The sequence below is a fragment of the Bubalus bubalis genome, chromosome X, assembly GCF_019923935.1.
Source record: "Bubalus bubalis isolate 160015118507 breed Murrah chromosome X, NDDB_SH_1, whole genome shotgun sequence".
In the NCBI taxonomy this organism is placed as follows: Eukaryota; Metazoa; Chordata; class Mammalia; order Artiodactyla; family Bovidae; genus Bubalus; species Bubalus bubalis.
This window is the reverse complement of record NC_059181.1, coordinates 48,243,819-48,271,485: the sequence shown is the minus strand read 5'-3', so window position 1 is coordinate 48,271,485 and position 27,667 is coordinate 48,243,819. Positions and strand designations below refer to the sequence as shown.

At 40.2% G+C, this 27,667-nt stretch overlaps 1 protein-coding gene and 1 long non-coding RNA gene across 5 annotated transcripts in view; one reads left to right on the top strand and one right to left on the bottom strand.

Annotated features, from left to right (window-relative positions):
* VSIG4 (V-set and immunoglobulin domain containing 4) overlaps positions 1–27,667 on the top strand; it is an 87,949-nt gene that overhangs the window by 35,034 nt on the left and 25,248 nt on the right. The window lies entirely within an intron of this gene.
* Positions 760–7,194, bottom strand: LOC102400063. 4 transcript variants are annotated; one of them, XR_003106608.2, is made up of 6 exons: positions 7,105–7,194; positions 6,151–6,211; positions 5,381–5,514; positions 4,907–4,963; positions 4,208–4,459; positions 760–2,661 (listed from the first exon to the last, which is right to left on the bottom strand). It is a non-coding gene; the product is annotated as an uncharacterized LOC102400063 (long non-coding RNA). The 4 variants fall into 4 exon arrangements; XR_006548443.1 differs by lacking the exon at positions 4,907–4,963 and having other exon boundaries at positions 4,208–4,455; positions 7,105–7,191; XR_003106607.2 differs by lacking the exon at positions 4,907–4,963 and having other exon boundaries at positions 7,105–7,187.

Sequence of the window (27,667 nt, the reverse complement as noted above, 5' to 3'; positions counted from 1 at the left end):
ATCCTTACTTCATTTCAGCAGTGAGCTCACTGAAACACAATAAACCTTTGGTAAGAGAGTACTCAACTGCCTTCTATTCTTCTCTTAATCATCCCTCCAGCTCCACCTGGGTGACTCTACCCAGGTTAATTGGAAACCATAAAAAAAGGAGTCTTTCTTCTGTCTCAGGGACTGTGGGTCTACAGATAAAGAGCTCTCCTTCTTTTCAAACTATAGATGCATCACCCTCAGAGATTTTTACTTCCTAGATTCCTGACATCTTTGGAAAAGTTATACTTTTCATAGGTCATCTTTATCTCCTGACCCCTTCTTATAATGTGAGGTGAAGGTCACAGCATGAAAGTCTTTCTTCTCAAGCAGGAATAGATACTAGGAGTCTGTGTGTGTGTGTGTGTGTGTGTGTGTATCTTTCTGAATATGTGTTCACGCAATGTACTTTTTAAATCATTCTCCTGGGTGAAGACCTGTTCTGGGCAAGTTCAACTTTTCCTCAGGTAATTCATGTCAAATCAACTTCTTCACCCTCTGTGGAAGCTGACGTGTACCACTTTTGATTACAATGCAACTCCAAGGTCATTTCAGATTTAACCAACAGCTGCCCCCCATACACTGATTACAAAAGTCAAAATTATACACAAAAGTGAGCAAGGAGCCCTTTGTTTTATAGGAATGAAAGTAATGAATCAAGAAGCACTTCCATCACCAGGGCCTGTATGCATTTTTTTTGTTGCTACATAAATTGTTCCAGAGTAGAAAAAATTGAAAGCAAACATTTAAATTATTTTAATGATGCCAGTTAACATGGATGCTACAAGTTGATTAAATGTCACACAAAAGATAAAATTACAGACCTAGGATCATATATATATTACAGCAGGAAACTTCCAGAGATCGTCTCTGTCCAAAACCTGATAATTTTTTACATATAAAATAAGTTAGTAAGAAAGTCCTAAGTATAGACCTAGTCCAAATATACAGTATAGAGTAAACAAAAATGATGTGATAACATTGGACCTGTCTTAGGCAAGTAGCTGTTTGGTAAAAAGACAAGATCTCCAGAAGAGAGGAAAAATATAAAGTTCCTCTAAGGTAGTTTCTCAAATTTTGTTCCGTGAAATTCAAGACCCAGGAAATGGATCACCAGAAAAAAATTCCATAATCAGATAAGCATGGGAAATGTTTCACTCTATGGCTCTCTCTTGGAGATTTCCAAAGCAATATTTCAATATTAAAGTCTCTGAAAAATCCTGCAATAAAGTATCTATATAATTTTTGCTACCAAGTGATTCCAAAACTTACTTGCTCTCTGAGTCTACTTTTTTGCTCTCATCCTCTGACTCTTGACCCTATTTCTCAGGGATAAAACCCTCCATATTGGCAGTTACCTCACACACCCTATAGCATTGTAGTTACCAAAATTGGTTTTTCACAAAGTTCCTGGGTAGCATTTGACCCAAAGGTCCAAAGCTAAGGGACTAGTGGAAAATTTTTCTATCAATAAGCATTTATTAAGTATTTTCTGTAACTAGAGCATTGTGCTGAGGTTGGAGTAGGGATGGAATGGGGAGAGAGCAATCACGGAAAGAGTATTGTTCTCTAGGAGTTCACAATCTAGTGGGGAACTAAAAAAATACCTCCCTTAGGATTCATGTTGATGTATGGCAAAACCAACACAATATTGTAAAGTAATTAGCCTCTAATTAAAATAAAAAATTTAAATTTTAAAAAAGAAATTATGAAATATTTGAAATATTGTTAGAAAACTTTGTCCAAAATATATGACTTCAGAATATATCCATTATTGAGTGTCAGAAAAGCTTGAATTTGTTTAAGAACTCCTTCGAGGTTGTTGTTGAGAATTCTGCCATTAAAAAAATAATAATAATAAACAAGACAAACCAAAAAAAAAAATAAGCTCACTAACAATTCAAAAGGTACCATTGGCCAGTAAGAGATAAATGGGTACATACAAGCACCCAGGCAAGGCGTGTGTTGAAGAATGAAGCAGGAAAGAATATAAGTTAACTTTCAAGTCTTTGGAGATGCTGGACTTTGGCTGGGCCAGGAATTATGGGAAAGAATTGGATGAGAAGAGAGAAATAAAGAAGGTATTCCCAGAAGGAGAAACAGCATGAGGAAAAGGAGAGAGATAAGTAAGGTCAGAGTGTGTTTAGAAGTCAATATTAAGTGTCAAGAAATTGGGTTCCTAAGTCCTGATGTCCTTGCTAGGTGACTCTGGGAGGGGAGTGTGAAGGAAGAAAGTATGAATCAAAGAACGTTTACATCCCTTGAAAATGCCCAAATGCCTTTTCAAGACTATTGTGTCGCCCTAGGGCTCCCACTGTGTGTAGCAGAGCTGCTTCATTTTTCCCCCACACCTTCATGTATAATGGTTTATTTCCCTCAAAGTCACCAAAAACAACTTCTGAGAATTTAGTTGGTATTTGCTGAGTGTTCTTGTATCCAACTGTCTTTCTTCTGTTGTATCTCAAGTGTCCCGGCCTGGAGCTGCTAGGCATATGCCACACTTGGGGTATTTGACAAACTGACACTACTACATGGAGTGTCCAACTCAGCTTGTCAAATACACGGAGCATGACACTGCAGGAGGCTGGGCCAGGGGCTTCAGTGGGGAGGCGAGATCATCCTGGAAGATGTGACCTTGGAGGGAAAGAGAGAGAAAGGAGTCACACCCTGAGCACCAGGGAAACTGCAGAGGCTGTAGGGACTAGGTGAATCACCAAAATAAGGAAGTGAATGAAATAGGCAATAAGGCTTTTAACAAGAAGGATCTTTATGGTATATGTGGAAGGCCCAGTTGATACTGCAGGTGAAGTCCCAGTGCCCAGTTGGGGGGTTCTCAGGGCTGAGTCCTATAGCTATGGCATTTCTAGTGGTCCTTAGCTACAGTGAGGTTCTCTGTGCAGGAAAAGACCAGGTCCCAGAGTAAATGTCCATGTCTCACCTTCCTATGGTTCTCACAGTGTTCTCACAGTTCGCACAGTGTTCTATGCTATGTGTGCTATGTGTGCTACTCAGTATGTTATGTTCTTACAGTGTCATGGCTATGAACAAAGGCTTTTAGGCTAAGCTTGGGCATGAATTCTGGCTCTTCCATTAAGTAGTTGAGAAATCTTGGATAAATCATTCCATCTCTCTGAACTCTAGTTTTCCACATCCACAAAATGGGTGTAAGTATTGTTGGCAGTGGACTTGGCAGTCAGTTACTGGGATCATTCAATGCAGTCATATGAAAAATAAAGAAGCTACCAGGAGCATGATCATGCATGCCTGGAACTTCTGAGAGAATTCCCTTAGCAATGCCCAAATCCTGTTCCTAAAAGTTCTGGGTTGTCTGTGTCAAATTCTTCCCCTCCCAAGTGTGATATTTGATATATGAGAAAGTAACTGGCTTATATTAAATACTGGCATGAAAACTGCAAACATTCCAAAGAATATAAAACTGTCCCATGAGGCGAGAAGGCCTTATCCTAGATAAGACAAGGCAGAGGGACTTCTCTGTCACTGAAACAGCACAGTGTATTTTTGTAAAAAATAAATAAACCTTAACTCTTTCAGTTGAATATATGCTGGTAAGGGGGTGATGTGTGTGCATGCGTGCTATGTTGCTTCAGTTGAATCTGACTCTTTGCAACCCTGTGGACTGTAACTCACCAGGCTCCTCTGTCCACGGGATTCTCCAGGCAATAGTACTGGAGTGGGTTGCCACGCCCTCCTCCAGGGGATCATCCCACCCCATGGATCGAACCCGCATTTCACGTCTCCTGCATTGGCAGGCAGGTTCTTTACCACTAGCACCACCAGGAAGCCTCAAAGGGGTGACATGCTCCTCCAATTTGATATCTGAGAGTAACTTCAAACTTAAAGCTCTAAACAGTATTTTCCACCCTCTACCTCTCTACCTATCCAATCATTTCCCTCTCTACCTATCCAATCCATTCCAAGTGACCCAGAAGTGTGGCTTTTTCAGCCAAAGCAACAATCATGATCACCAGATAGGCCATAGTGGAAAGAATCAGACAAACTTTGTCTGATTTAGAACAAAGACAAACTTTTATACAAACTTTTCTAATGCTGCTGAGGGCACCAATTAGCCAACTGTGGCTTTGGGAAAGTTTTCCCTTAGGTTTAAGTTGTCCTTTGAGCTTCAGTTGTCTCCCCTGGAAATGGTAACAAGAAAACTTACCTGGAAAAAGCGTTGTAAAAGTGTCTGGTGACCTTTCCAGAGCCTTTCATATAGGAGTTCACGGACACCTTAGCTCGGTCCCTGGAGAAGCCAGCCAAGGAAGCTGATTAACAGAGTTTGAGTTCAGGGTGGCCAGAGAGAGAGAACTGTACTGATGCCTTTCTTCTATTATCATTGTTATTGACTACCAGCTTTTGTGAGAAGACCTGGATAAACTGGATGTGCCCACAGCCTTCTGAACACCCTTTCTGACTTCATCAAAAAGGAAGAGAGATTTGAAGAGGTTAAAGATTCTTTTTTAGTACATGAAACTTAAGAGCCTTATAGACCATTTCGTCCCAGTATTAATGGAGTCAGTAGTTGAGCTGAAACTACACTGGTTTTATTTCCACTTTTGATGTTCTAGTCCATGCCTCTCCCACAGAGTATAATGAAAGCAAGTTTAGCTGAGAAAAGCTGGCCAAACCCATAGGAAGAAGAGGTGGATATCTACATGGAGCAGTATTGAGGGACACTGAAAGCTTTTCTCTTGGTCTGTTACACTACATAAAATATCATCTGTTCTCTGCCTGCCATGGGAGGTCTAATACACCAAGTAGTAAGACTTGCCCTGCAACTGACCCAGTTGTGCATCCTCACACTGGGAGCAGTATGGATTTTTTTTTTTCAGGCATAGTTAAACCCCCTGCTCAGCCTCACCCAAAGATATTTACTCAGCATCACTTTCACATCCCTTCTCAACAGAGGGCTGACAACCTTCAAAATAAGAAATATAAAAATTAAAAGAGTCTCTGGACACAATTCGTCTAATCTTTCCCCTCCCATTTTTTGCAGAAAAGGCCAAAAATATGTGTCCTAGAATAGAGAAAGGACTTGTTCAAAGATACATAATGGGTAAACAGCAAAACCAGAACTGCTATTCAAATATCCTGACTTCTGGTTCCAGAGAACTTTTCACTCCCATTTGACTGTCTCCTAAACTGTCTGTTATTACCATTTTAGGATTCAGGACAGAAGGGGACCAATGGGACCCTTCTTCTCCCCCACCCTTGATCCAGGATTCATGAGAAGTGTCCAAAGAGAATGAGATGAGTGGATCCAAGCCACCTTTAGTAGCCATAGACACTGCCCTAGTTTGGGAACCCAAACAGAGAGGGCAAGTGGATACTATACCTGTTACTGAATTGGTGCCTTCATCTTGTAGGAAGCATAGGTTCCCTGGTGATGCACCATCCTGCAGAAGTCAGAGGGAACTGGGCTTTATGCTTTGAGCAGGAAGGTCCTATGTTTTGAAGGGCCTTTGGTGTCTTCAAGAGGAAACAGAAATGAGGAAGATAAGGCTGAGGTTAGCCAACGGAAATCTGAGTGCAAAATGACAAAACAGTGCCGTTGTGAAAGGGTCTCCTACTGCAGCAACAGTCCCCACTGCTATGCCCTTGCCCACTGCCACTAAAGTCCACCAGGAACTAATTCCCCAAGCTTCATAAAGTCAGAGTAGAGAGCTCTGGCTGCCCTAGGTTCTGCCTATGGCCAGAGAGGTTTCCTCAGAATTATTGAAAGAGTCCTGAAATGTCAAAGCTAAGACATTGTCAAACAAAAATTGTCAAAGTTTAGAAACTGATCCTCTGAAGGATAAAAGGAAATGCCTGATATAAAAAAGCAAGATAGTGGCATACATAGAACTTGAATCTATTTCTGTCAACTCCAAATTCATGTGTTCTCTCACCCTGTCAGAATGTTTCCTGTTCCTAAAACATTCATTTTAAGTCCATTGGCACAAAATATAATTTACAGGGGTAAATTTACAGGTACAAAATGAAGGGCTCCTTGTAAAAAAAAAAAAAAGAAAAGAAAAGAAAATCAAGATGGTGACAGCAGAACATTAAGCTAAGTTTGGGGTCTTTTTTAAGCATGAAGCCCTGTGAAATTTACAGATCACATACCTTTGAAGCTGGCCTTGCTAGCACAGTTCTGCCCACAGGTTGCATTCTGGCATCTAGGGAACTTAAGACAGAATGAAAAAAGAAATGTCATACCTACAAAGCATTTATTATATGTTTTGCATAATGCTTTTATTATGTGTTTTACATGTGTTATTTAATCAACAACCATTTAGTATGGTACTATCATTTTTCCTATTTATAGGTGAAGAAACTGAGACACATAGAAGTAAAGTGGCTTTCCTAAAGAAACAAAACTGGGAAATAATTGAGAAGGCAGAATTTGCACTCAGGTCTTTCTGATTCCAAATATTAGGCTTTTTCTACTCTCTCATTTTGATTACAAAGAAAGTAATTGACCTTAAGAAGGAAAAGATAATGCCAGACCCTTAAATTCAACTGTGACCTTCAGGATTCATGAGGAACATGACGGATATAAGAAAGTAAATGATTTCCTAGATCCTGTTGTTTGCAATCCTTGGGCAGTTTCCATTCACAGCCAGGAAGACTGAATTCCCATTATGCAGGCACTACATCATGAAACCTGATGGCATGGCAGATGGCATGTCATAGAGGCAATTCCTGCTATGCTTTCAGGCTATATTTGCATGATCACTGTCAATGATTGCAGTGCCCAAGACTCAGTGAATAATCTATCCAGACACATACAGTAGTATAAATTCAGGTTCAAGAGAAAAAAAAAAAAAAAAAAAAACATCCTGGAAGCCAGGAGTTTTGTGTCCTACTCCCAGATCTGTGAGCTCTGTTCCCTCCCTTAATCTTACTTTCCATTTAACCAACAGAGATTGAGCTAGATGATCTTGGTGGCCTCTCCAACTCAAATATTCCCTGGTTACTTTATAACCCTTCCATCACTGCCACTCTCTCACTATGGTCTTCTCTGCATATGCAGGGCTTAGAGGCTCTAGGGGATAGCTTGAATAGGGATTCACTCACATTCACACTGCTCTGTAGAAAACTTTCTTCTACCAGAATAATTTATTGACTTAGTCCTTGAGACTAGTTTCCCCAGATCTATCTTCTAGAAAGATTCAGTTCCTTTTTTGTTGTTGTTGTTATTTCTTACTAAAACTTGGGGTGGAGTCAGGGTTGTCCCTTGACCACTATCCTAGGGAGGGACCCTTCCTCTCTACTTATATCCTAGAGATTGAGTAATTTCAGCTGCCCACTTTTTTTTTTCTCATTTATCAGTTAAGGTACTCTCCTAGATTTTTAACAGGGACCCTCTGGAAACAACATCTTCAATTAAAGTAGCAATTGTTGTTACTGAGTTGCTAACTCATGTTTGACTCTTTTCTGTCCGATGGACTGCAGCATGACAGGCTTTCCTGCCCTTCACTATCTCTTGTAGTTTGCTCAGATTCATGTCCATTGAGTTGGTGATGCTATCTAACCATCTCATCCTCTACTGTCTGCTTCTTCTTTTGCCTTCATTCTTTCCCATCAGAGACTTTTCCAATGAGTCAGCTCTTCACATCAGGTGGTCAAAGTATTACAGCATCAGCTTCAGCATCAGCCTTTCCAATGAATATTCAGGGTTGATTTTCTTTACGATTGACTGGTTTGATCTCCTTGATGCCCAAGGGACTCTAGAGAGTCTTCTCCAGCACCACAATTTGAAAGCATCAATTCTTCAGTATTCAACCTTCTTTATGGTCCAACTCTCACTTCCATACATGATACTGGGAAAACCAGAGCTTTGATTATACAGACCTTTGTTGGCAAAGAGTTGTCTCTGCTTTTTAATGCTGTCTAGGTTTGTCATAGCTTTCTTTCCAAGGAGAAAATGTCTTTTAATTTCCTGGTTGTAGTCACCATCCACAGTAATTTTGGAGGCTAAGAAAATAAAATCTGTCACTGCTTCCACTTTTATCCCTTATATTTGCCATGAAATGATAGGACTGGATGCCATAATGTTAGTTTTTTGAATGTTGAGTTTTAAGCCAACTTTTTCACTCTCTGCTTTCACCCTCATCAAGACGCTCTTTGGTTCCTCTTCACTTTCTAACATTAGAATGATATCATCTACATGTCTGAGGTTGTTGATATTTCTCCCAGAAATCTTGATTTCAGCTTTAGATTCATCCAGCCTATAATTTCATATGATGTACTCTGCATGATGGCAAATTTGAGCTTCATAGTAGGTCCGTGAAAAAAGAGTGTTCAGAGTCAGGAGGATCTACAACTCATGCCTACTGTGCGAAAGGTCTGAACTACAGTAAATAGCATGGGGCTCCTCAGAGACTCTTTTTACCCCATAAACACAAAGCATGCTGGGAAGGGCCAAATTTGCAGCAATACACAAAAGGGACTTTTCCTTTAGGTCTGTTGTCCAACCAAAAGACATAGAATTCTTTCATTTTGGATGTTCTTTGGCTTGACTGTACTTATGAGACAAGATATGGGGGAAGTGAGGTGGATAAGGGGAGCAGGCAGAAGGTGCTAGAGTCTAATACTGTAGATGCATTCATTTATTCACTCAGTGTTGAAATGAAAAAATAAAAAACACTGAATTTTGAGTCAGAATTCTTATGTCTTAGATGCTGTGTTATAGCCCCTGGGTTATAGATCCATCTCTGAAACTGATTAATTATGTCTTTGAAAAATCATGTACAGCTTGTTTGAGCACCAGCCACCACATCATATCAAGGAATTCTCAAGCTAGAGAGGAGAAGGATGTAGGCATACATCCAAGGAAATAAATATTTCTACAGTGTGAGACAAGTGATTTGATGAAGGTACAAAATGCTATCAGAAGAGGGAGTGAGAAAGCCATGATTCTTCCAGGGCAGAGGGTAAGAAGGTGGTGGTGATTAAAAAGGTTCTTAGAAAAAGAAGGATAAAAATATAAGTAAAAACCTATATTTTTAAAGATGGATAGAGAAAGTAATGATGATTACTGTCCTTGGAAAGCCTTCTGTGACCACCCACTCTTGACAAAATTAATTGCTCCTTGCTTTGCCTGCCTCTTTGCCAGACCAAAAACTGCTAAATAGAGACTGTGTCTGATCCCTTCCTTTCTTCACAGGACCAAGAATGAAATAGTTGCTCTATAACTGTGAGTTGAATAAGTGAATGCATCAGTGCATAAACAAATGAATGAGCCCAAGATCCCCACATTCCTTAGCCTACCTCACCCCCATAAAAGAAATGAGAAGCCCCTCTCGACACTGAGTTCAACTCCCTGCTCATTTACCCCCACCCACTATAGGAAGCCTGTCAAGAAAAGGCCCCAGGAACAATTGCAATGCTGAGGCCACTTCCTGTGCAAGAAGCCAGTGTCCACACACTCCATCTCAACCTTGGTGATTGTTGTGTATATGATTGCACAGGGGCTTCCTGCAAAAGGAAACCCAAAGACTGATGCAATGCATAGGGCACCCTCAGGCCAAGATCGAAGAATTTCATGTACTCATAAGCTTGAGGGCAGATGGTTCACTGTGAGGTTCCCCAAAACCCAGTGAGAGTAACAAGAAACATGGCAGTAATTAATATACCAACTATAGCTCAAGTTTATTCAACATGTGTGTGTCGAGTACTTATCAGCTGCGAAGGTCTATAGTTGTTACCAAGGGGAAAATACATATATATATACATACATACATATATACACACATATACACACACAACAGAGCAGTAGTATACATCTAATAGAAATGTAACATAAGCCACAAATTTTCTAATAACCACATTAGAAATTTGAAAAAATAAACAGATGAAAGCAATTTTGATAGTATATTTTATTTAACCCAATGCATCCAAGATGTTTTCTTAACCAGTAAGCAATGAAAACATGTTTTAATGAGGTATTCTACACTCTAAAATGTTGTGTGTATTTTAAACTTACAGTTCATGACAATATTCAATCACCACATGTAACTAGTAGCTACCACAATTGGACAGCAAAAGTACAAGATGTAGTCCCTGCTCTCAAGGAATTTACAGCCTATCCTAGGACTCAGATTAATACAAAGAACAAGTACTATAGTGGAGTGAATATAAGGAAAAGAGCACTGCACCTGAAGTCAGGAGACATAGACTCCAGTCTTCTCTGCCACTGATTCTTTATGTGACCTTGAGTAAAACCCTCTCCCTCTATGAGCCATATCTAAAATGAGGCTGGAATAGATGCATTCACTCAACAAATATGTGTTTGTTTTTTTTTTTTTTAATATCAGGCATGATGTGAGGCACTCAGAGTACAGAGAACAAGACACATAAGATGCCTCCCTTCTTGGCACTTTCAATGTGGTGAAAAATAGTCATTGAACAAATAGTTACAGGTAAATATGACAAGAAAGGGGGAATCTCAGAAAGTTAGGACACAGGGAACCTAATCCACAAGGCTTGGATAGGTCGAGAAAACCTCTCAGAGGAAGTAAATTTTGAAATGAGACTGAAGAATAAGAAGGAATGAGCCAAGCAAATAATTGTGAAAAGCTATTCTAGACAGAAGAAACAGCTTATGTAAAATCTCTAAAGTGGGAAAATATGTGGCATATTCCAAGAAGATAAGGAGGTTGATGTGGTCTAGAACAGAGTAAGGAAAGGAAAGAATAGCTCAAAGCAATGTAAGAGAAGTAAAGGGGAGATCAAACTGAAGAAGCCCTTGTATACTGTTGAGAGTTTGAAATTTATCCAATGAGACATGAGAAACCAGAGAAGGTGCAGGTGGTTCAATACTCTTTCATCTTCAATACAAGGAACTCTGGAGTCAAGGGTGTGGAAAGAAAAATTAATTCCAACTGCTTGGAGACTTCACAGAAGTGGCAGCATTTAAAAAGAGCCTTGAAAGATAATTAAGATTAATAGTCAGAAAAGGACATTCCAGGCAGAAAGAAGAACAAAAGTAAAATTGCAGAGGTAAAAAAGAGCTTGGTGAGCTTGTATGAATGGAGGGACCACTGATATAACAGGGTAAATATAGCCCAAGAATATCTTTGAATATCTATAGATATACTAGAATAAGAGCAGCCCCAAAGCCTGTCCAACTCATCAAACGTGTTCTGGGAGAAACAAGGCAAAGGCCTTGTACTTACCAAGAAAATTTACTAAGTGCCAGGCACTGTCTAAAGCCCTTTGTATGTATTAGTTTATGCAATATCCTCACAACAACCTTATGAGGAAGATACTAAAATTAACCTCATATGACATATGAAGAGCTGAAGTTCAAGGAGGTCATGTCATTTGCCCAAAGGCTATGCAACAATTTATGAAGAGTTAGATTTTTAAAGCAATATACAAAAATATTTAATATGGCTCTGGTTAACAAACAGCAAACTCAAGTCAGTTATCATCTCAGTCTACAAGGGTAGTCATATACAGAAAAATCTCAATTAATTTCCAATTTATGACTATTAGAGGGTCTGAGCTGACCTTTGCTTAGTTTCTTGGAAAGAAAAAACTATATGTGTGAATGGGAATTCCCTGGTGATTTGGTGGTTAGGACTGCATGCTTTCACTGACTAGGGTGCAGGTTCGATGCCTGAAAAGGAAACTAAGACTCCACAAGTCAAGCAGTGCAATCAAAAACAGTAAATAAGATAGGAGTTCTAGAGAGTTGTTTAAGACTTAGAAAAACAAGTTGGTTGTACTCTTCACTTCTTCTTTTTAAAATTTATTTAATTGGTCAATAATTACTTTACATTATTGTGATGGTACCTTACCACCAATCAGAGTTCTTCAGAAGCTTCCATTTATGACAGAACTAACTGAAGAAACTAGCCAAATACTCCTACAATGGTTCACCTAAAGGTAAAAACCCATAGGCAACAGTTGTGGACAGTGAAGGAAGGAAGGAGGAAAAACTTGTCATAGCCCATTGCATATATTTGGAAGGAATGAAATCGCATTTCTTTAAAATATATAGTCTCTAAATTCAGACTGGGATGGGTGCCCCTGGTATCACTGACTTGGCGTGCAAACCATGTTCACGCCATTTTCATCTTCCTAGTGTTTCCTCTGACTAAACAAAGGGCAAGAATGGTGCATTTTTGCGGACAAAAAAAGAATTTAGGCCAAACCTTTGTGCTTACACCACAGCTAATAATTACGATGAATGAACTCTTTTCATTAATGTTCCTGTCCCATATTGGCATGTTAGTTTCCACAGGCTTATCTAAGGAGTGTCAGCAATTAGTATAATAGGTAGTTCAGAATCTCCAATGAATATCCTGAACTTTTCTAACCCCTAAGAAGGTGTTATAATGTAGATGGTCAAATGTCTCTTGCTAATAGTGTTACAGTTAGATTAAGTGACAACAAAGATGCTAAAAGTGGGCACTTGATTGGTGGCAGACATTGAAGATTGTCACCTAAGGCCTTATACTATAGTGACAAGAGCATTGAGTTTGTAGTTCAAAGACCTGAATTTGAACTTCAGTTTGCCACTTTACAGCTGTAGGTAAATTACTAATGTTTCTGACTATGCATTTCCCCATCTCAAAATGAAACTAATAAATAGGTACTTCATGGGACTCAGCAGAATGACATAGCTGAGAATTCCTTCAAGGCCAGACATTACAAGGTAAGAAGAAAAAGAAGATAAATATTCGTGGAAGAAAAGGCACTGCTCCTCTATTCTCAGTTCTAGGCTGAATGAGATGTGGGAAATGGAAGGGAAAAAAGTATTGTTGAGTGCTTATTATATACTTCATACTCTCACATCTATTTTATCACTCCTCTCAATAAACTTGTAGAATTAGAATTATTCCCTGTTCACAAAATGAAGACACAGAAGCTCAAAAAAATTAAGCAATTTCCCTTAGAGTCACATATTTAGTAAGTGACAGAGCTGAGATTTAGACTCTTATTAGCTGTGCACCTAAGAAAGCATGAGAACGGCTACTCAAGGCTCACCATCTCCTTTGGTCTCTTAAAACCATGCAGTCCAGCCACTCTCCCTAACCTTTGAGAAAAGGGGGTTCTCCCAGTACATTACAAGTTCCATGAGGTCAAGAACCATCTCTGTAATATCCACTTTTCTATAAAGTTGCTGATTTATTTTTCCTGTGATTGAGAGTTCTTTATATATTAGATAGATTTCTCCCTTTGTATGTAATAAGAATTGCAAATGTCAATAGTTTAGCATTTGTCATTTGACCTTCCTTCTAACATTTCATATTTTTGTTCATTGTATGTGTCTTCTACCAAACTCCAGGAGGGCAGTGATTATAACTTATTTACAGCTATAACTCTAGTGCCTTGCTTATAGTAAACGTTCAATAAATATTTGTTAATGAAAAATAATTATTAATGTTGTACAGGCCTGAAAATGAGGTGACATGTAAATACTGAGTGCCTTGACCATCCCTTGACCCTGGTTCCTAATGACCTGGGATCTTAATTAATCAAGATTAAAGATTCATTGAAGAAAGTCCTGGACACAGTGGCAGGAGAGCTGAGTTCCAGGCTCAACTATGCCATGGCTTATAGTATGAACTTGGGGAATTTCCTTCTTTGCTCTTGTTTATAAATTTGGCAGACTAGATTATCTTCAGGGCTTTCATGGTGGCTCAGTCAGTAAAGAATCTGCCTGCCATGCTGGAGACCTGGGTTTGATCCCTGGGTTGGGACGACCCCCTGGAGGAGGGCATGGCAACCCACTCTAGTATTCTTGCGTGGAGAATTCCCATGAACAGAGGAGCCTGGTGGGCTACAGTCTGCAGGGTCACAAAAAGTCTGGCATGGCTGAGCAACTAAACACAGACGGTCTTCAAGAACCCTCTTTTCTCATTTATGAATTTTTCAAATGGTCTGAGTGATAGAGATATCAAAGATAATACAATTGACCAGGACACTACACTCCCAGATTTCTTGCTCTAGTGAGAGAAATAGGCACTCACCAAACAATCTTACAGTAAAAAATCAAGATTTATGTAGGATAAATATAGAGCCTTATAAAAGAAAATGATAGTAAATCTAATTTTGCATGAGTTTAGGTAAGTCTTCCTTCCAAACTGTCTAAAACTGAGATCTCGAGGATGACCTAGACTAAGTAAAGTTCTCTGGGTTTTGTTTATTTAATATAAATCTGTGTATGTGTTCAGCTGTTCAGTCATATCTGACTCTTTGCAACCCTGTGGACTGTAGCCTGCCAGACTCCTCTGTCCATGAGATTCTCCAGGCAAGAATACTGGAATGGAGTGCCTTTTCCTCCACTAGGGGATCTTCCTGACCCAGGGATCAAACTGGCAGCTCTTATGTCTACTGCATTGGCAGGAGGATTCTTTTACCACTGAGCCCCCTGGGAAGTCCTTGTTTAATATACACATATACATTAAAATTAATTATTTTGTGTATATATTGTATTCTTTACTATGTATATTTATTATATAATTTACAATTTTATTATAAATAATATTTATATTAAACACAAACATATACACATAAATCCTAACCTAACATGTGAAATAAGTTTTCTAAACTGTAAAATGATACTATGAATGTGAAGGATGACATTTTTCATGTGGCTGGGGATTTCTCTGGACCTGTTTTGAGACTTTACTCTAAGACCCTTTGAGGCTGAACCTGAGGCTGAACCTGAGTCTCCCTGAGACTTGTAGGGGGATCTTCTGTTACTTTTAGTAGTATAAAGCAAATGCCATCTGTCTGACAGGCAAAGACCTATTCAGAAGCCTGAGAGTCTCTAACTACTAATTAGGCCCACTTCTCTGACCCACTGATGCTATCAGACATCTTGGAAAGCTGCCTGGTTTGACTCAGTGCTTCGTAAAGAAGGTAGGTTGAGGGGTGCTCTGTGGGCTCCTCTGGATAGTTTGACTCTGTCCAAGACATGCTCAGCTCTTGTACATTGTGGCATGGATTCCCAGCATCCACAGGTTTTCTCACATTTTCATTATCTATTAAGTATAAATAGGGAGAAGAAAGGGGGAGCAACATCTGGAGACTCCAGCATTGTGTTGATAGGACTAGGGAAACAAAGGAAGTGGGGGAAGGGAGCTAACAGTTGGCTAATGGCTATTATGTCTCAGGCGCTGTGCTGGATACTTTTATGCACATACTCTCATGTAACCTTCACAATCATTCTAGGAGGTAGGAATTGTTCTTCCTTTCCCACAAATGAGAAAAATGAAGTTCAGAGTGCTCAAAATGATTCATGTCAAGTCATTCAGTAGCAGCTGAGCAATTCTCTTACTTTCTTCTATACCAAATGCCACTTGAAAGAGTCATTTTAGTAACTTCTGTAACTTCCACTGCCTCCAGGCTGGATAGTAACAATTTTTATTGCAAAGTATAGGGAGAATTATTTATACATTTGGGGAGGGGATTGGAAATATAGAGTTTCTTTCACTTCTCTTGCCATGAGCTATGCTCCACTGGCAGGAAGTTGATCCTCTCATCTCATCTGAACCATGCCTGTTGTGGTTTAAGTCAACTTCCTCTCCCCTTATCCTACTTCTCCTCCAAATATGTGTCCCTGTGTTGCAAGCCTCCAACTTCTTATGCCCTTTTGAACCTCCCACTTTTACTCCTAAGCCAAACAAAGTGGTTTCTGAACTCAGGTTAAGGCCACTCTCACTTCACCTGCTTCCATTACTCCATTGGCTCTGCTTACACAAAGCTTACCAACTCAATGGCCTCTTATCAGATGTCATTCTATTTGGTGTTTCATATGTTGATCACAGTCAACTTTTAAACAATGCTCACCTCATCATTCTTCACTTTACACAAAGTTTAAGTAGTTTTTAAAAATTGTCTCATTTTTTATCTTCCTTATTCACCATAACTTAAGCTTTTTCTTTTCTATCCCCATCTCTGCACTGACCCTGTTATCTGATGTCACCAAATTAGCATGAATTCTTTCTCAACCAAACCAAAAGCCTCCCTACCAGCTCCCATTCCCTTCATTGTCTCTGCAATTGATGATGCTGTCAGCCATTCCTTTTTTCTCAAATTCCTGTGGTTTATAAGTTAACCTCCCTTTTCAAAATGAATTCTGTCATCAAAGTCACACAAGCATGGTTCAGATGAGATATAAAAATCAACTTTCTGCCAGAAGATCATAGCTTATGGCAGGAAATGTCCTCTTCATTTGTTTCCCTACTGCCTAACACAGCACCCAATCCAGAGTAGTATTCAATGAGAATAGTTGAATTGGTGTGCCTACTTTTCTCTGATTTGCTTATCTTCCTGACCACTCTTTTTGGTTTTCTTTATGAATTCTTTTCTTTTCCTGCTCCTTATTACATATTAACTGTTTCCTTGAGTGCTGTATCTTTCTCTGTGTGTATGTGCTTGTGTCTACAGCTTGTTCACTCTATATCCGCCCCCCACTTCCACATTCAGTTCAGTTCAGTTCAGTTCAGTCGCTCAGTCGTGTCCGACTCTTTGTGACCCCATGAATCGCAGCACGCCAGGCCTCCCTGTCCATCACCAACTCCCGGAGTTCACTCAGACTCACGTCCATAGATTCAACTGAATACTGAGCATATCCCCCTGAATGTCAAAGTCCTCATATCCCTGACCCTATACCTCAAACCTTTTAATAATCCTGAAGGGAATCCACATCCCTATGAAAGGGAATCCAAGATAGAGAGATCAGTCATCTTTGACTACAATTATAAATTTTTATTAATACTCATTAGAACACTTCTTTTTATCATGACATTTCATGCCCCTGCCTTTCTCTCATTATAGCCTGGAGTTCCCTCAAGGACAAGAGTCTCTTGGATAATTTCTATATCCTCAGTTTGAGGCACAAAATAAGTTACTATTTAGGAAATGTTACCTAGTAATGAGGTCAGCTCCCATAGTGCCTGTTTAAGGGGGAGGATAATCTTGTTCTTAATGATTAAGATGAAAATGAAAATATACATATGAATATGATGCTTATTTTCAGTCAATGATGTGTTTCTCTTTAAAGTTTGGAATTTATCGTCAGGATGGTCTTTTACTCTAGTGTTTAAAAAGGATCAGTGGCTCTCCATTGCCTGAAGCTAAAAGTTGAAAATTACTCAACCAGTTAGCCAGGACCCTTCACAACTTGTCCACAACCTATGTCTTCATCCTTATCCACCTATTCTGTATTCTAACTACAACATCACATCCCCTATACTCTAGTAGTACATCTCTGACCTGTTTATATGCCTCTCTATAGACGTGGAAAGTTTCCTGGCCCCCTCACATATATCCTGAAAGGTGGCCTTGTGTTTGTTCTTCAGGCTCAGCTCAATTATCATCTTTAGGAGACCACTCTTAGCTTCATAGACAAAGTGTCCTATACTACATATTTTTGTTCAGTCACTAAGTCATGTCTGACTCTTTGTAACCCCATGAACTGCATTACACCAGACTCTCCTGTCCTTCATTATCTCCCAGAGTTTGTCTGCTGCCTCTTCTCCTTTTGCCTTCAAACTTTCCCAGCATCAGGGTTTTTTCCAATGAGTAATATCTTTGCATCTTGTGGCCATGGTAGTGGAGCTTCAACCTCAGCATCAGTCCTTCCAAAGAATATTAATGGTTGTTTTCCTTTAGGATTGACTTGTTTGATCTTGCAGTTATTGCCTGATCACATTGCATTTAAGTTATCTGTTAACATACCTAGGATGAAATCAGGCATGGACCTTGATTTATTTGCTTTGGGATTCCCAGAACCTTAGGGTAAGTCTGCAGGAAGCAGACTTTCTGTAAATTCTTGTTAAATCTGATTAAAATACCTATTGAAAGATCCTTTCCACACATGTTCAGTTGCCAACTCCAATCCTACCCCAGTCAAAAATCTCTTCAGATAGCAGGGTTATCTCTTTTCATAGGCTCCACACCTAGCACACAGTAGGCTCTTAATGAAAGACCTAGAATCATATCCTGGCTGAAGGTGAAGATAAGATTGTACAGCAATTGGGTTTTCTTGCAAATCTCTGCTTTCTTTCTATGAACATACTGATAGAAAATTTGAAAAGAAATGAACAAAGTTTCAATCAGGGTTACATTTCTGTCACCTTAAGTAAGGAAGATAAGGAAATTAAAATCCAAAAGAAAGGGAAACCCTAGTGGAGAGGAGAAGGAAAAGATATATTATATAAAGATAAAAGGAGAAAATCTATAAATAGACTTCTCTCTCTTGGCCACTTAATAGGAAAGTAACTAGGTTCAATTGACTCAATGATTACTTTTCTGAGATTTCACAGAACTACTGATTCTTATTTACAGGGTAAGAGAGAGATTACAGAATGCAGACATAGACTGTAATGGGACAAGAGCCTATGTAGAACAAGGTTATGACCTAAACCTAGATCCTGGCTGTGTCATTGACTCACTTGGGCAAGATTCTTACCCTCTCTGGGCTCCATTTTCCTTATCTTCAAAATAAATAAATTAGTTTCTTGACATTATAGAATGAGGTAAAAATGCTCTCCAAGGATAAGGTCTTTCTTCTTGTTAGATTACACTCCACAGGCCTACAAGCCTCTGTGCTTGTTCAGTTTCAAGACGAAAGAAAGAGCCCAGAGTCAACGACAGAGACATCAATGGCTTAATAGATGAAGGATCTTACATGTCTGAAGTAAGCTGGTGGAACAGCCCCCCACCATGTGGAGTGGAAGGTAGGCAGGTCAGAGTCTCAGGCTCACTCCTAGTGGGGAGGAGAGACTGTCAGTTATAGGGGGAATTTATGTTGGGTTCGCTCATCATTTACCAGGGAAACTAGAACAGGGGCACATCCCTAACTGCCCCTTTGATAAGAATAATCACTAGCTTGGACCTGGGGCAAGTATATAGGAAGGTCAATCATATGAGTAGGGTGCAGGTAAAGCAGGCAGTGGTCAAGCTGGGGCTGTACAGAGAGCAAGACAACAGCCACATACACTTCTCAAGCAGAGATCTCTCATCTTGGGGCACAAGGTTCAGTTTTGCCTGACCTCTAAACACCATTTTTGAGAAAACATCTGGAGTTGACCTGACTATGGTCTATAACTACCTCATGCAAGCCAAACTCACAGAGAATGGATCTATTAACAAGGGGTTTGTGTTTGCTTGTTTGTTATATTTTTTAATTCTAGAGCAAATATAATCCCCAAATAGCTGATTTTTTCCATCATCAACAAGATTAACTCATCTGCAGAAATAACCCAGAGGGGTAAGTGGAGATTCTGTATGAACACTGGGAAAAAAAAAAAAAAAACAGAGCCAAGAGCTGAAAGTGGTCATTTTATCCATAGTAATGTCTAAGGGACAGAGAAAAGAAATGAGTAACCCTGATCCTCCTTTTAATATCCCATCAGACCTCTTAGGGCTTCCCTGATAGTTCAGTTTGTAAAGAATCCACCTGTAATGCAGGAAACCCCTGTTCAATTCCTGAGTTGGGAAGATTTGCTGGAGAAGGGATAGGCTACCCACTCCAGCAGTTTTTGGGCTTCTCTTGTAGCTCAGCTGGTAAAGAATCCACCTGCAATGCAGGAGACCTGGGTTTGATCCCAGGGTTGGGAAGATCCCATGGAGAAGGGAAAGGATACCCACTCTAGCATTCTGGTATGGAGAATTCCATGGACTGAATGGAGTCCATGGGATCACAAAGTGTAGGACACGACTGAACAACTTTCACTTTTCAGACCTCTTAAGATTCCACCTTAGTTAGGTTTCTGATTTCTGTTAGGCACTGTTCTTTCCTACATGGATTAGTGAGGGCCTCTCTCCCCTTAAAGACTTTTCCATGTAATCTATTACATGCTGATTTTACTGGGCAAAATCTCAGAGGAGCAGAGATTTTCCCTTTGGGCAGAGGGAAAGAGGAAAAGGATCTCACTTTGCCCATATTCCTATGCACAAAGAGATACACCCTCTCCTATGATAGAAATTGGAGTGAGTTCAAGGGACTCTGGAAGAAAGAATTTTCAGATGTACTTTATCTCTGTTGAGGTTATTGATTTGAGAAATTTGTAACCAAAGTGTTGCATTATTATCAAGTTTGTTGCTCAGTCACTCAGTCATGTCTGACTCTTTTGCAATGCATGGACCCATGGACTGTAGCCTGGAAGTCTCCTATATTCGTGGGATTTTCCAGGCAAGAATATTGGAGTGCATTGCCATTTCCTTCTTTAGGGGATCTTCCTGACCCAGGGAATGAACCTATGTCTCCTGCAAGTCTCCTGTATTGCAGGCAGATTCTTTACCACCAGGGAAGCCCATTGTTATCGAGATGAGATACTATTTCATGGGGAAAGCCCTAGGCTTCATTGAAGTTACTCTCATGATGAGACAGAATTGGTGAACATACTAGTCAAAGAGAAGAAGTTATCCTCTCCTTCTTTCCCCTGCACTCCTCTCCTCTACTTTTTTTTTTTTATTTCTACTCATTCCTCTCCCATCTTCTCATCCTTTTTTTCTTTTTCCTTTTTTCTTCTCTCTTCTCCTTTATCTTCTTCTATGCTCTCCCTCAAGCTGGGAGTTGGGACAGATATTAGGACCAGTGCTAATGTAAAATGGAGCCTGAAGTTATAATTGGGTATTTGACTTCCAGACAGAAGAAGAGGGGGAGGGGGAGGGGGAGGAGAGAAGGAGAAGCAGCAGAAGGATGAGGGGGAGGAGGAGGAGGAGGCAAAAGCAGAGGAGAAAGAAGAAAAGAGAGCTATAGAAAAGAAATGAAAATAGATTTGAAATTTTCATCAGATCTCTTTTCACGAAAGCATTAAGATTTTGGACTTAATATCTAACCTTCTTCCAATACGTCTGCCACAACCAGAATAAGTTTTATCTACACAAAACACTGAACTGCAGTTTCTGCTCTTCCTGGAAACATCTGATGCTACGAAAAGCTTTGCTGTCATCCAAAGGTAAAACCATACTGTAAATGGGCTCACAGATGACTTCCTCCCTCTGCATCCAAGTTGGAGTTCCCCCATGCACATATTCTTCCTGGGCAGTGTCAAGAGTCTGAAGTGCCCTTTTAGATTTTAGTTTATATAAGACTGTCTCAGCCCAAGTTGATCAGACCTAGAGTAAAAGAATGATGTACTTATCCATCGGACAAGCTGAGGCAAAAGTGATCCATATCCACAGGCTTCACTTTCTAACAAAAAGATGGCATCATGGACTAGTTAATATCTCCAATCTTTAAGAGCCCTTAGAGGACAAATATATTCACTTCCTTTTTATACAGATGAGAATACTGAGACTGAACAAAATTTTTTAAAAAGTCATATGGGAAAGAGATTAGCTCCTGCCTGGCACATAATAGACACTTAATAAATGCCAGTTCCTTTCTGTGCCACTTAAAAGGGATTCCTCGGGTTGCATCCAGTGTCATTCCTGCATATTATTTTGCCTCCAGATGGCTATTAACCCTAGTCAGATGGACTATATACACCTCTGGCTCTAAGGTCTTAACTTGAAATATCCTCTTCATGGAATGTTCTCCCTTCCAATCCAAGCTAAAGTAACTGTTCTTACGCTTACACCTTAAAAATCCTACTGATTTCCTTCATAGTGTCTGCATGCATGCTAAATTGCTTTACTCCTGTATGATTTTTTTCTGACACTATGGACTGTAGCCTGCCTGGTTCCTCTTTCCATTTGATTCTCCAGGCAGGAATACTGGAGTGCTTTGCCATGCCCTTCTTCAGGAGATCTTCCCCACTCAGGGATCAAACTGGCATCTCCTGTCTCTCCTGCATTGACAGGAGGGTTCTTTACCACTAGAACCATTTGGAAAGCCCTTCCTTCACAGTTGTTGCTGTTGCTGTTGTTATTCAGTTGCTCATTCATGTCCAGCTCTTTGCAACACCATGGACTGCAGCATGCCAGCCTTCTGTCTCTACCACCATCTCCCTGAGTTTGCTCAAATTCATGTCCATTGAGTGGGTGATGCCATCCAACTATATCATCTTCTGTCATCCCCATCTTCTTATGCCTTCAATCTTTCCCAGCATCAGGGTGGGCTCTTCACATGAGGTGGAAAAAATATTAGAACTTCAGCTCCAGCATCAGTTCTTCCAATGAATATTCAGAGTTGATTGCCTTTAGGATTGACTAGTTTGAACTCTTGCTGTCCAAGAGACTCTTAAGACTCTTCACCTGCATCACAGTTTGAAGACACCAATTCTTCAGTGCTCAACTTTATTTATGGTCCAGCTCTCATATCCATATATGACTATTGGAAAAACCATAGTTTTGACTATATGGACCTTTGTAGGCAAAGTAATTTCTTTGCTTTTCAATACACTGTCTATGTTTGTCATAGCTTTTCTTCCAAGAAGCAAGTGTCTTTTAATTTCCTGACTGCAATCACCATCTGCAATGATTTTGGAGCCCCCAAAATAAAGTCTCTCACTGTTTCCATTGTTTCCCATCTATTTTCCATGAAGTGATGGGACTGGAAGCCATGATATTCTTTTTTTGAATGTTGAGTCTTAAGCCACCTTTTTCACTCTCCTCTTTCACCTTCATCAAAAGGCTTTTTAGTTCCTCTTCGCTTTCTACCATAAGGGTAGGGTCATCTGCATATCTAAGGTTATTGATATTTCTTTCAGCAATCTTGATTCCAGCCTGTGCTTCATCCACCCCAACACTTTGCATGATGTACTCTGCATATAAGTTAAATAAGCAGGGTGACAATATAGAGACTTGACTATCCCTTTCCAAATTTGGAACCAGTCCATTGTTTCATATCCAGCTCTAACTGTTGCTTCTTGACTTGAATATAGGTTTCACAGGAGGCAGGTGAGGTAGTCTGGGATTCCCATCTTTTGAAGAATTTTCAACTGTTTGTTGTGAACCACACAAAGGCTTTAGCATAGTCAATGAAGCAGAAGTAGATGTTTTTCTGGAATTCTCTTGCTTTTTCTATGATCCAACAGATGTTGGAAATTTGATCTCTGGTTTCCCTGTCTTTTGTAAATTTAGCTTGTGCATCTGAAATTTCTTGGTTCACACAGTGTTGAAACCTAGCTTGGAGGATTTTAAGCATTACTTTGTTAGCATGTGAAATGAGTGCAATTGTGTGGTAGTTTGAACATTCTTTGGCATTGCCCTTCTTTGAGATTAAAATGAAAATTGACTTTTCCAGTCCTGTGGCCACTGTTTTCCAAATTTGCTGGCATATTGAGTGCAGCACTTTAACAGTATCATCTTTAGCATTTGAAATAGTTCAGCTGGATTTCAATTACCCCCACTAGCTTTGTTCATAGTAATGCTTCCTAAGGTCCCCTTGACTTCACACTCCAGTATGTCTGGCTCTAGGTGACTGATTTGGAATAATTTAATATTTGGTCAATTTACATGCTTACTGTTGATAACCTCCCTGGTTTTGGATACTGCATTTTGTGACTGTAAGCTCTGTGATAAAAAGGAAACTGTGTTTTATTCACTAATATATTAACTAGTGCTTAGTACCTGGCATATGGTGTGTGTGCTTAGTCACACAGTTGTGTCCAACTCTTTGTGACCACATAGACTGCATGTTACCAGGCTCCTTTGTCCATGAGGATTCTCCAGGCAACAATACTGGAGTGGTTTGCCATACCCTTCTGCAGAGGATCTTCCCAACATAGGGATCAAACCCAGGTCTCTAGCATTGCAGGCAGATTCTTTACTGACTGAGCCACCAGGAAAGTCCTGGCATATGTCAGTCAGCTCAGTCGCTCAGTTGTGCCTGACACTTTGTGACTCCATAGACTGAAGAACGTCAGGCTTCCCTGTCTATTACCAACTCCCAAAGCTTGCTCAAACTCATGTCCTTTGCATCAGTGATGCCATCTGACCATCTCATCCTCTGTCGTTCCCTTCTCCTACCTTCAATCTTTCCCAGCATCAGGGTCTTTTCAAATGAGTCCATTCTTCACATCAAGTGGCCAAAGTATTGGAGCTTCAGCTTCAGCACCAGTCTTTCCAATGAATATTCAGGACTGATTTCCTTTAGGATGGACTGGTTGGATCTCCTTGCAGTCCAAGGGACTCTCAAGAGTCTTCTCCAACACCACAGTTCAAAAGCATCAATTCTTTGGTGTTCAACTTTCTTTATGGTCCAACTCTCACATCCATACTTGACTACTGGAAAAATCGTAGCTTGGACTAGACGGACCTTTATCAGTTATGTCTCTGCTTTTTAATATCCTGGTTGGTCATGCTACTGCTAAGTTGCTTCAGTCGTGTCTGACTCTGTGCGACCCCAGAGACAGCAGCCCACCAGGCTCCTCCGTCCCTAGGATTCTCCAGGCAGGAACACTGGAGTGGGTTGCCATTTCCTTCTCCAATGCATGAAAGTGGAAAGTGAAAGTGAAGTTTCTCAGTCGTGTCCAACTCCTAGCGACCCTATGGACTGCAGTCTACCAGGCTCCTCCATCCATGGGATTTTCCAGGCAAGAGTACTGGACTGGGGTGCGATTGCCTTCTCCAAGGTTGGTCAAAGCTTTTCTTAAAGGAGCAAGCATCTTTTAATTTCATAACTGCAGTCACCTTCTTCAGTGATTTTGGAGCCCAAGAAAATAAAGTATGTCACTGTTTCCATTGTTTCCCCATCTATTTGCCATGAAGTGATGAGACTGGAAGCCATTATCTTAGTTTTTTGAATGTTGAACTTTAAGACAGCGTTTTTACTCTCTTCTTTCACTTTAACCAAGAAGGTCCTTAGTTCCTCTTCACTTTCTGCCATAAGGGTGGTGGTGTCTGCATACCTGAGGTTATTGAAATTTCTCCCGGCTGTCTTGACTCCAGCTTGTGCTTTATCCTTCCCAACATTTCACATAATGTACTCTGCATATAATAAGTGAAATAAGCAGGGTGACAATATACAGCCTTGATGTGCTCCTTTCCCAGTTTGGAACCAGTCCATTGCTCCATGTCCGGTTCTAACTGTTACTTCTTAACATGCATACATTTTTCTCAGGAGGCAGGTAAGGTGGTCTGGTATTCCCATCTCTTGAAGAATTTTCAACAGTTTGTTGTGATCCACACAGTCAAAGGCTTTAATGTAGTCAATGAAGAAGTAGATGTTTTTCTGGAATTCTCTTGCTTTTTCTATGATCCAGTATATGTTGGCAATTTGATCTCTGGTTCCTCTGCCTTTTCTGAGTCCAGCTTGAATATCTGGAAGTTCTTGGCTCACATACTTTTGAAGGCTAACTTGGAGGATTTTAAGCATTATCTTGCTAGTATTTGAAATGAGGGCAACTGTAAGAAAACTGACTTTTTCCAGTCTTGTGGCCGCTGCTGAGTTTTCCAAATTTCCTGGCATATTGAGTGAAGCACTTTAACAGCCTCATCTTTTAGGATTGGAAATAGCTCAACTGGAGTTCCATCACCTCCAGTAGCTTTGTTCATAGTGATACTTTCTAAGGCCCACTTGAATTCACACTCCAGGATGTCTGGCTCTAAGTATGTTGTGGTTATCTGGGTATTTAAGATCTTTTTTGTATAGTTTTTCTGTTTATTCTTGCCACTCCTTCTTATAATCTTCTGCTTATGTTAGGTCCATATTATTTCTGCCCTTCATTGTGCCCATCATGGCATGAATTATTCTCTTGGTATCTCTAATTTTCTTGAGGAGATCTCTAGTCTTTCTCATTCTAATGTTTTCCTATATTTCTTTGCACTGATCACTTAGGAGGGCTTCCTTATCTCTCCTTGCTCTTCTTTGAAACTCTGCATTCAGATGGATATATCTTTCCTTTTCTCCTTTGTCTTTCACTTCTCTTCTTTCCTCAGCTATTTGTAAAGCTTTCTCAGACAACCATTTTATCATTTTGCATTTCTTCTTCTTGGGATGGTTTTGATCACTGCTTCCTGCACAATGTTACAAATCTCTGTCCATAGTTCTTCAGGCACTCTATCATATTTAATCCCTTGGATGTATTTGTCACTTCCGCTGTATAATTGTAAGGGATTTGATTTAGGTCATACCTAAATGGCCTAGTGATTTTCTCTACTTTCTTCAATTTATGTCTGAATTTGGCAATAAGGAACTCATGATCTGAGCCACAGCCAGCTCCTGGTCATTTTTGCTGACCATATAGAACTTCTCCATCTTTGTCTGCAAAGAATATAATCAATCTGATTTTGCTATTGACCACCTGATGACATCCATGTATAGAGCCATCTCTTGTGTTGTTGGAAGAGGGTGTTTTCTTGCATATGGTAGGAGATATCAAATAATACTTGGTGAATAAATGGCTGTTGTCCCTGACACAACATAAGTCAAGATGAAAGAAGTTGACATTACTGGGGTTAGTGTTATGGTTATGCTGAATTGGAGACTTTGAAGGCAGGAAATTCCAAAGAGCTATTAAGTTGGATAGACAAAAGGCTCCATCAAGAGCAGAGCTCAAGGTCTTGGATGGAGGAACCATTAGGTGAGTGTGCTTGCTTGCTAAGTCACTTCAGTCGTGTCCGACTCTGTGTGACCCCATAGACGGCAGCCCACCAGGCTCCTCCGTCCCTGGGATTCTCCAGGCAAGAACACTGGAGTGGGTTGCCATTTCCTTCTCCAATGCATGAAAGTGAAAAGTGAAAGGGAAGTCGCTCAGTTGTGTCCTACTCCTCGTGACCCCATGGACTGCAGCCCACCAGGCTCCTCCATCCATGGGATTTTCCAGGCAAGAGTACTGCAGTGGGGTGCCATCGCTTTCTCCTAGGTGAGTGTAGTTTAGCAGTTTAATAGGGAAAGAGGCTACTTAATGGACCACTTCTCTGGTCCTCGTTAATTCAATATGTATAAGCTATATTAGAGTATGTATAATGTAATAAGTAATATAGTATATATAAACACCAATGGCAACATCCTCAAATGTAAAACAAAGGTCATAATCTTTGCCTTGCATACATTGCAGGACTTTTGTCAGATCTGATGTAATAATAGGTGTGAAAGAGGAAAGTAGGATGGGGTGGGAACTCAAAAGTGGGTGGCTTATCAGTCACCACCCCTAGTCCAGGCTTTGCCTGAGGTGGCCTCTGTAACTGCCTCCCCAGTGGTTACTCATTGCAGAGTCATTGTGAAAAGGAAGTCCCAGAAACAACAGTCTGGACTTCTAACCCATACCTCCTCAGTTGCTCAAGAATGGCAGTTGGCTTTTGCATCAGTCCCTCTGTACCATTCTTCCTCCACCCTAACCTCCCCAAAGCCTATGTGTGGCAATTTCCATGCTAGTATTTCTCCACTACTGTGGCAATATTCTGATTTCTCAGAGTTTTAAGGACCCTGGGTTGGGGGCCTCAGGAGATGGAGGTAGGAGGAATCAGGTTTTCCGAACCCCTCAGCATGACACCTGGTCTGTCAGGGAACATATCTGTCAGGCCATCCTGCTTTCTCCTCAACCTTTTGGAGTTTAGGTTAATCTGACAACTTGGATTGGTCTTCTTAGGGCCCAACACTGGTAATACAGCTTAGATCAGAGCAGATCCCATAACTGGTAAACAGGTTAAAAGCCTAAGTTTAGCTATTCCTAGTTCTACCTCACTCCCATATCACTATCTTAATCACAAAAATCATATTGATCATGTTTGAGGGTGGTAAAGCAGAGACACACATCCTTGGCAATGTCCTTTTCATATT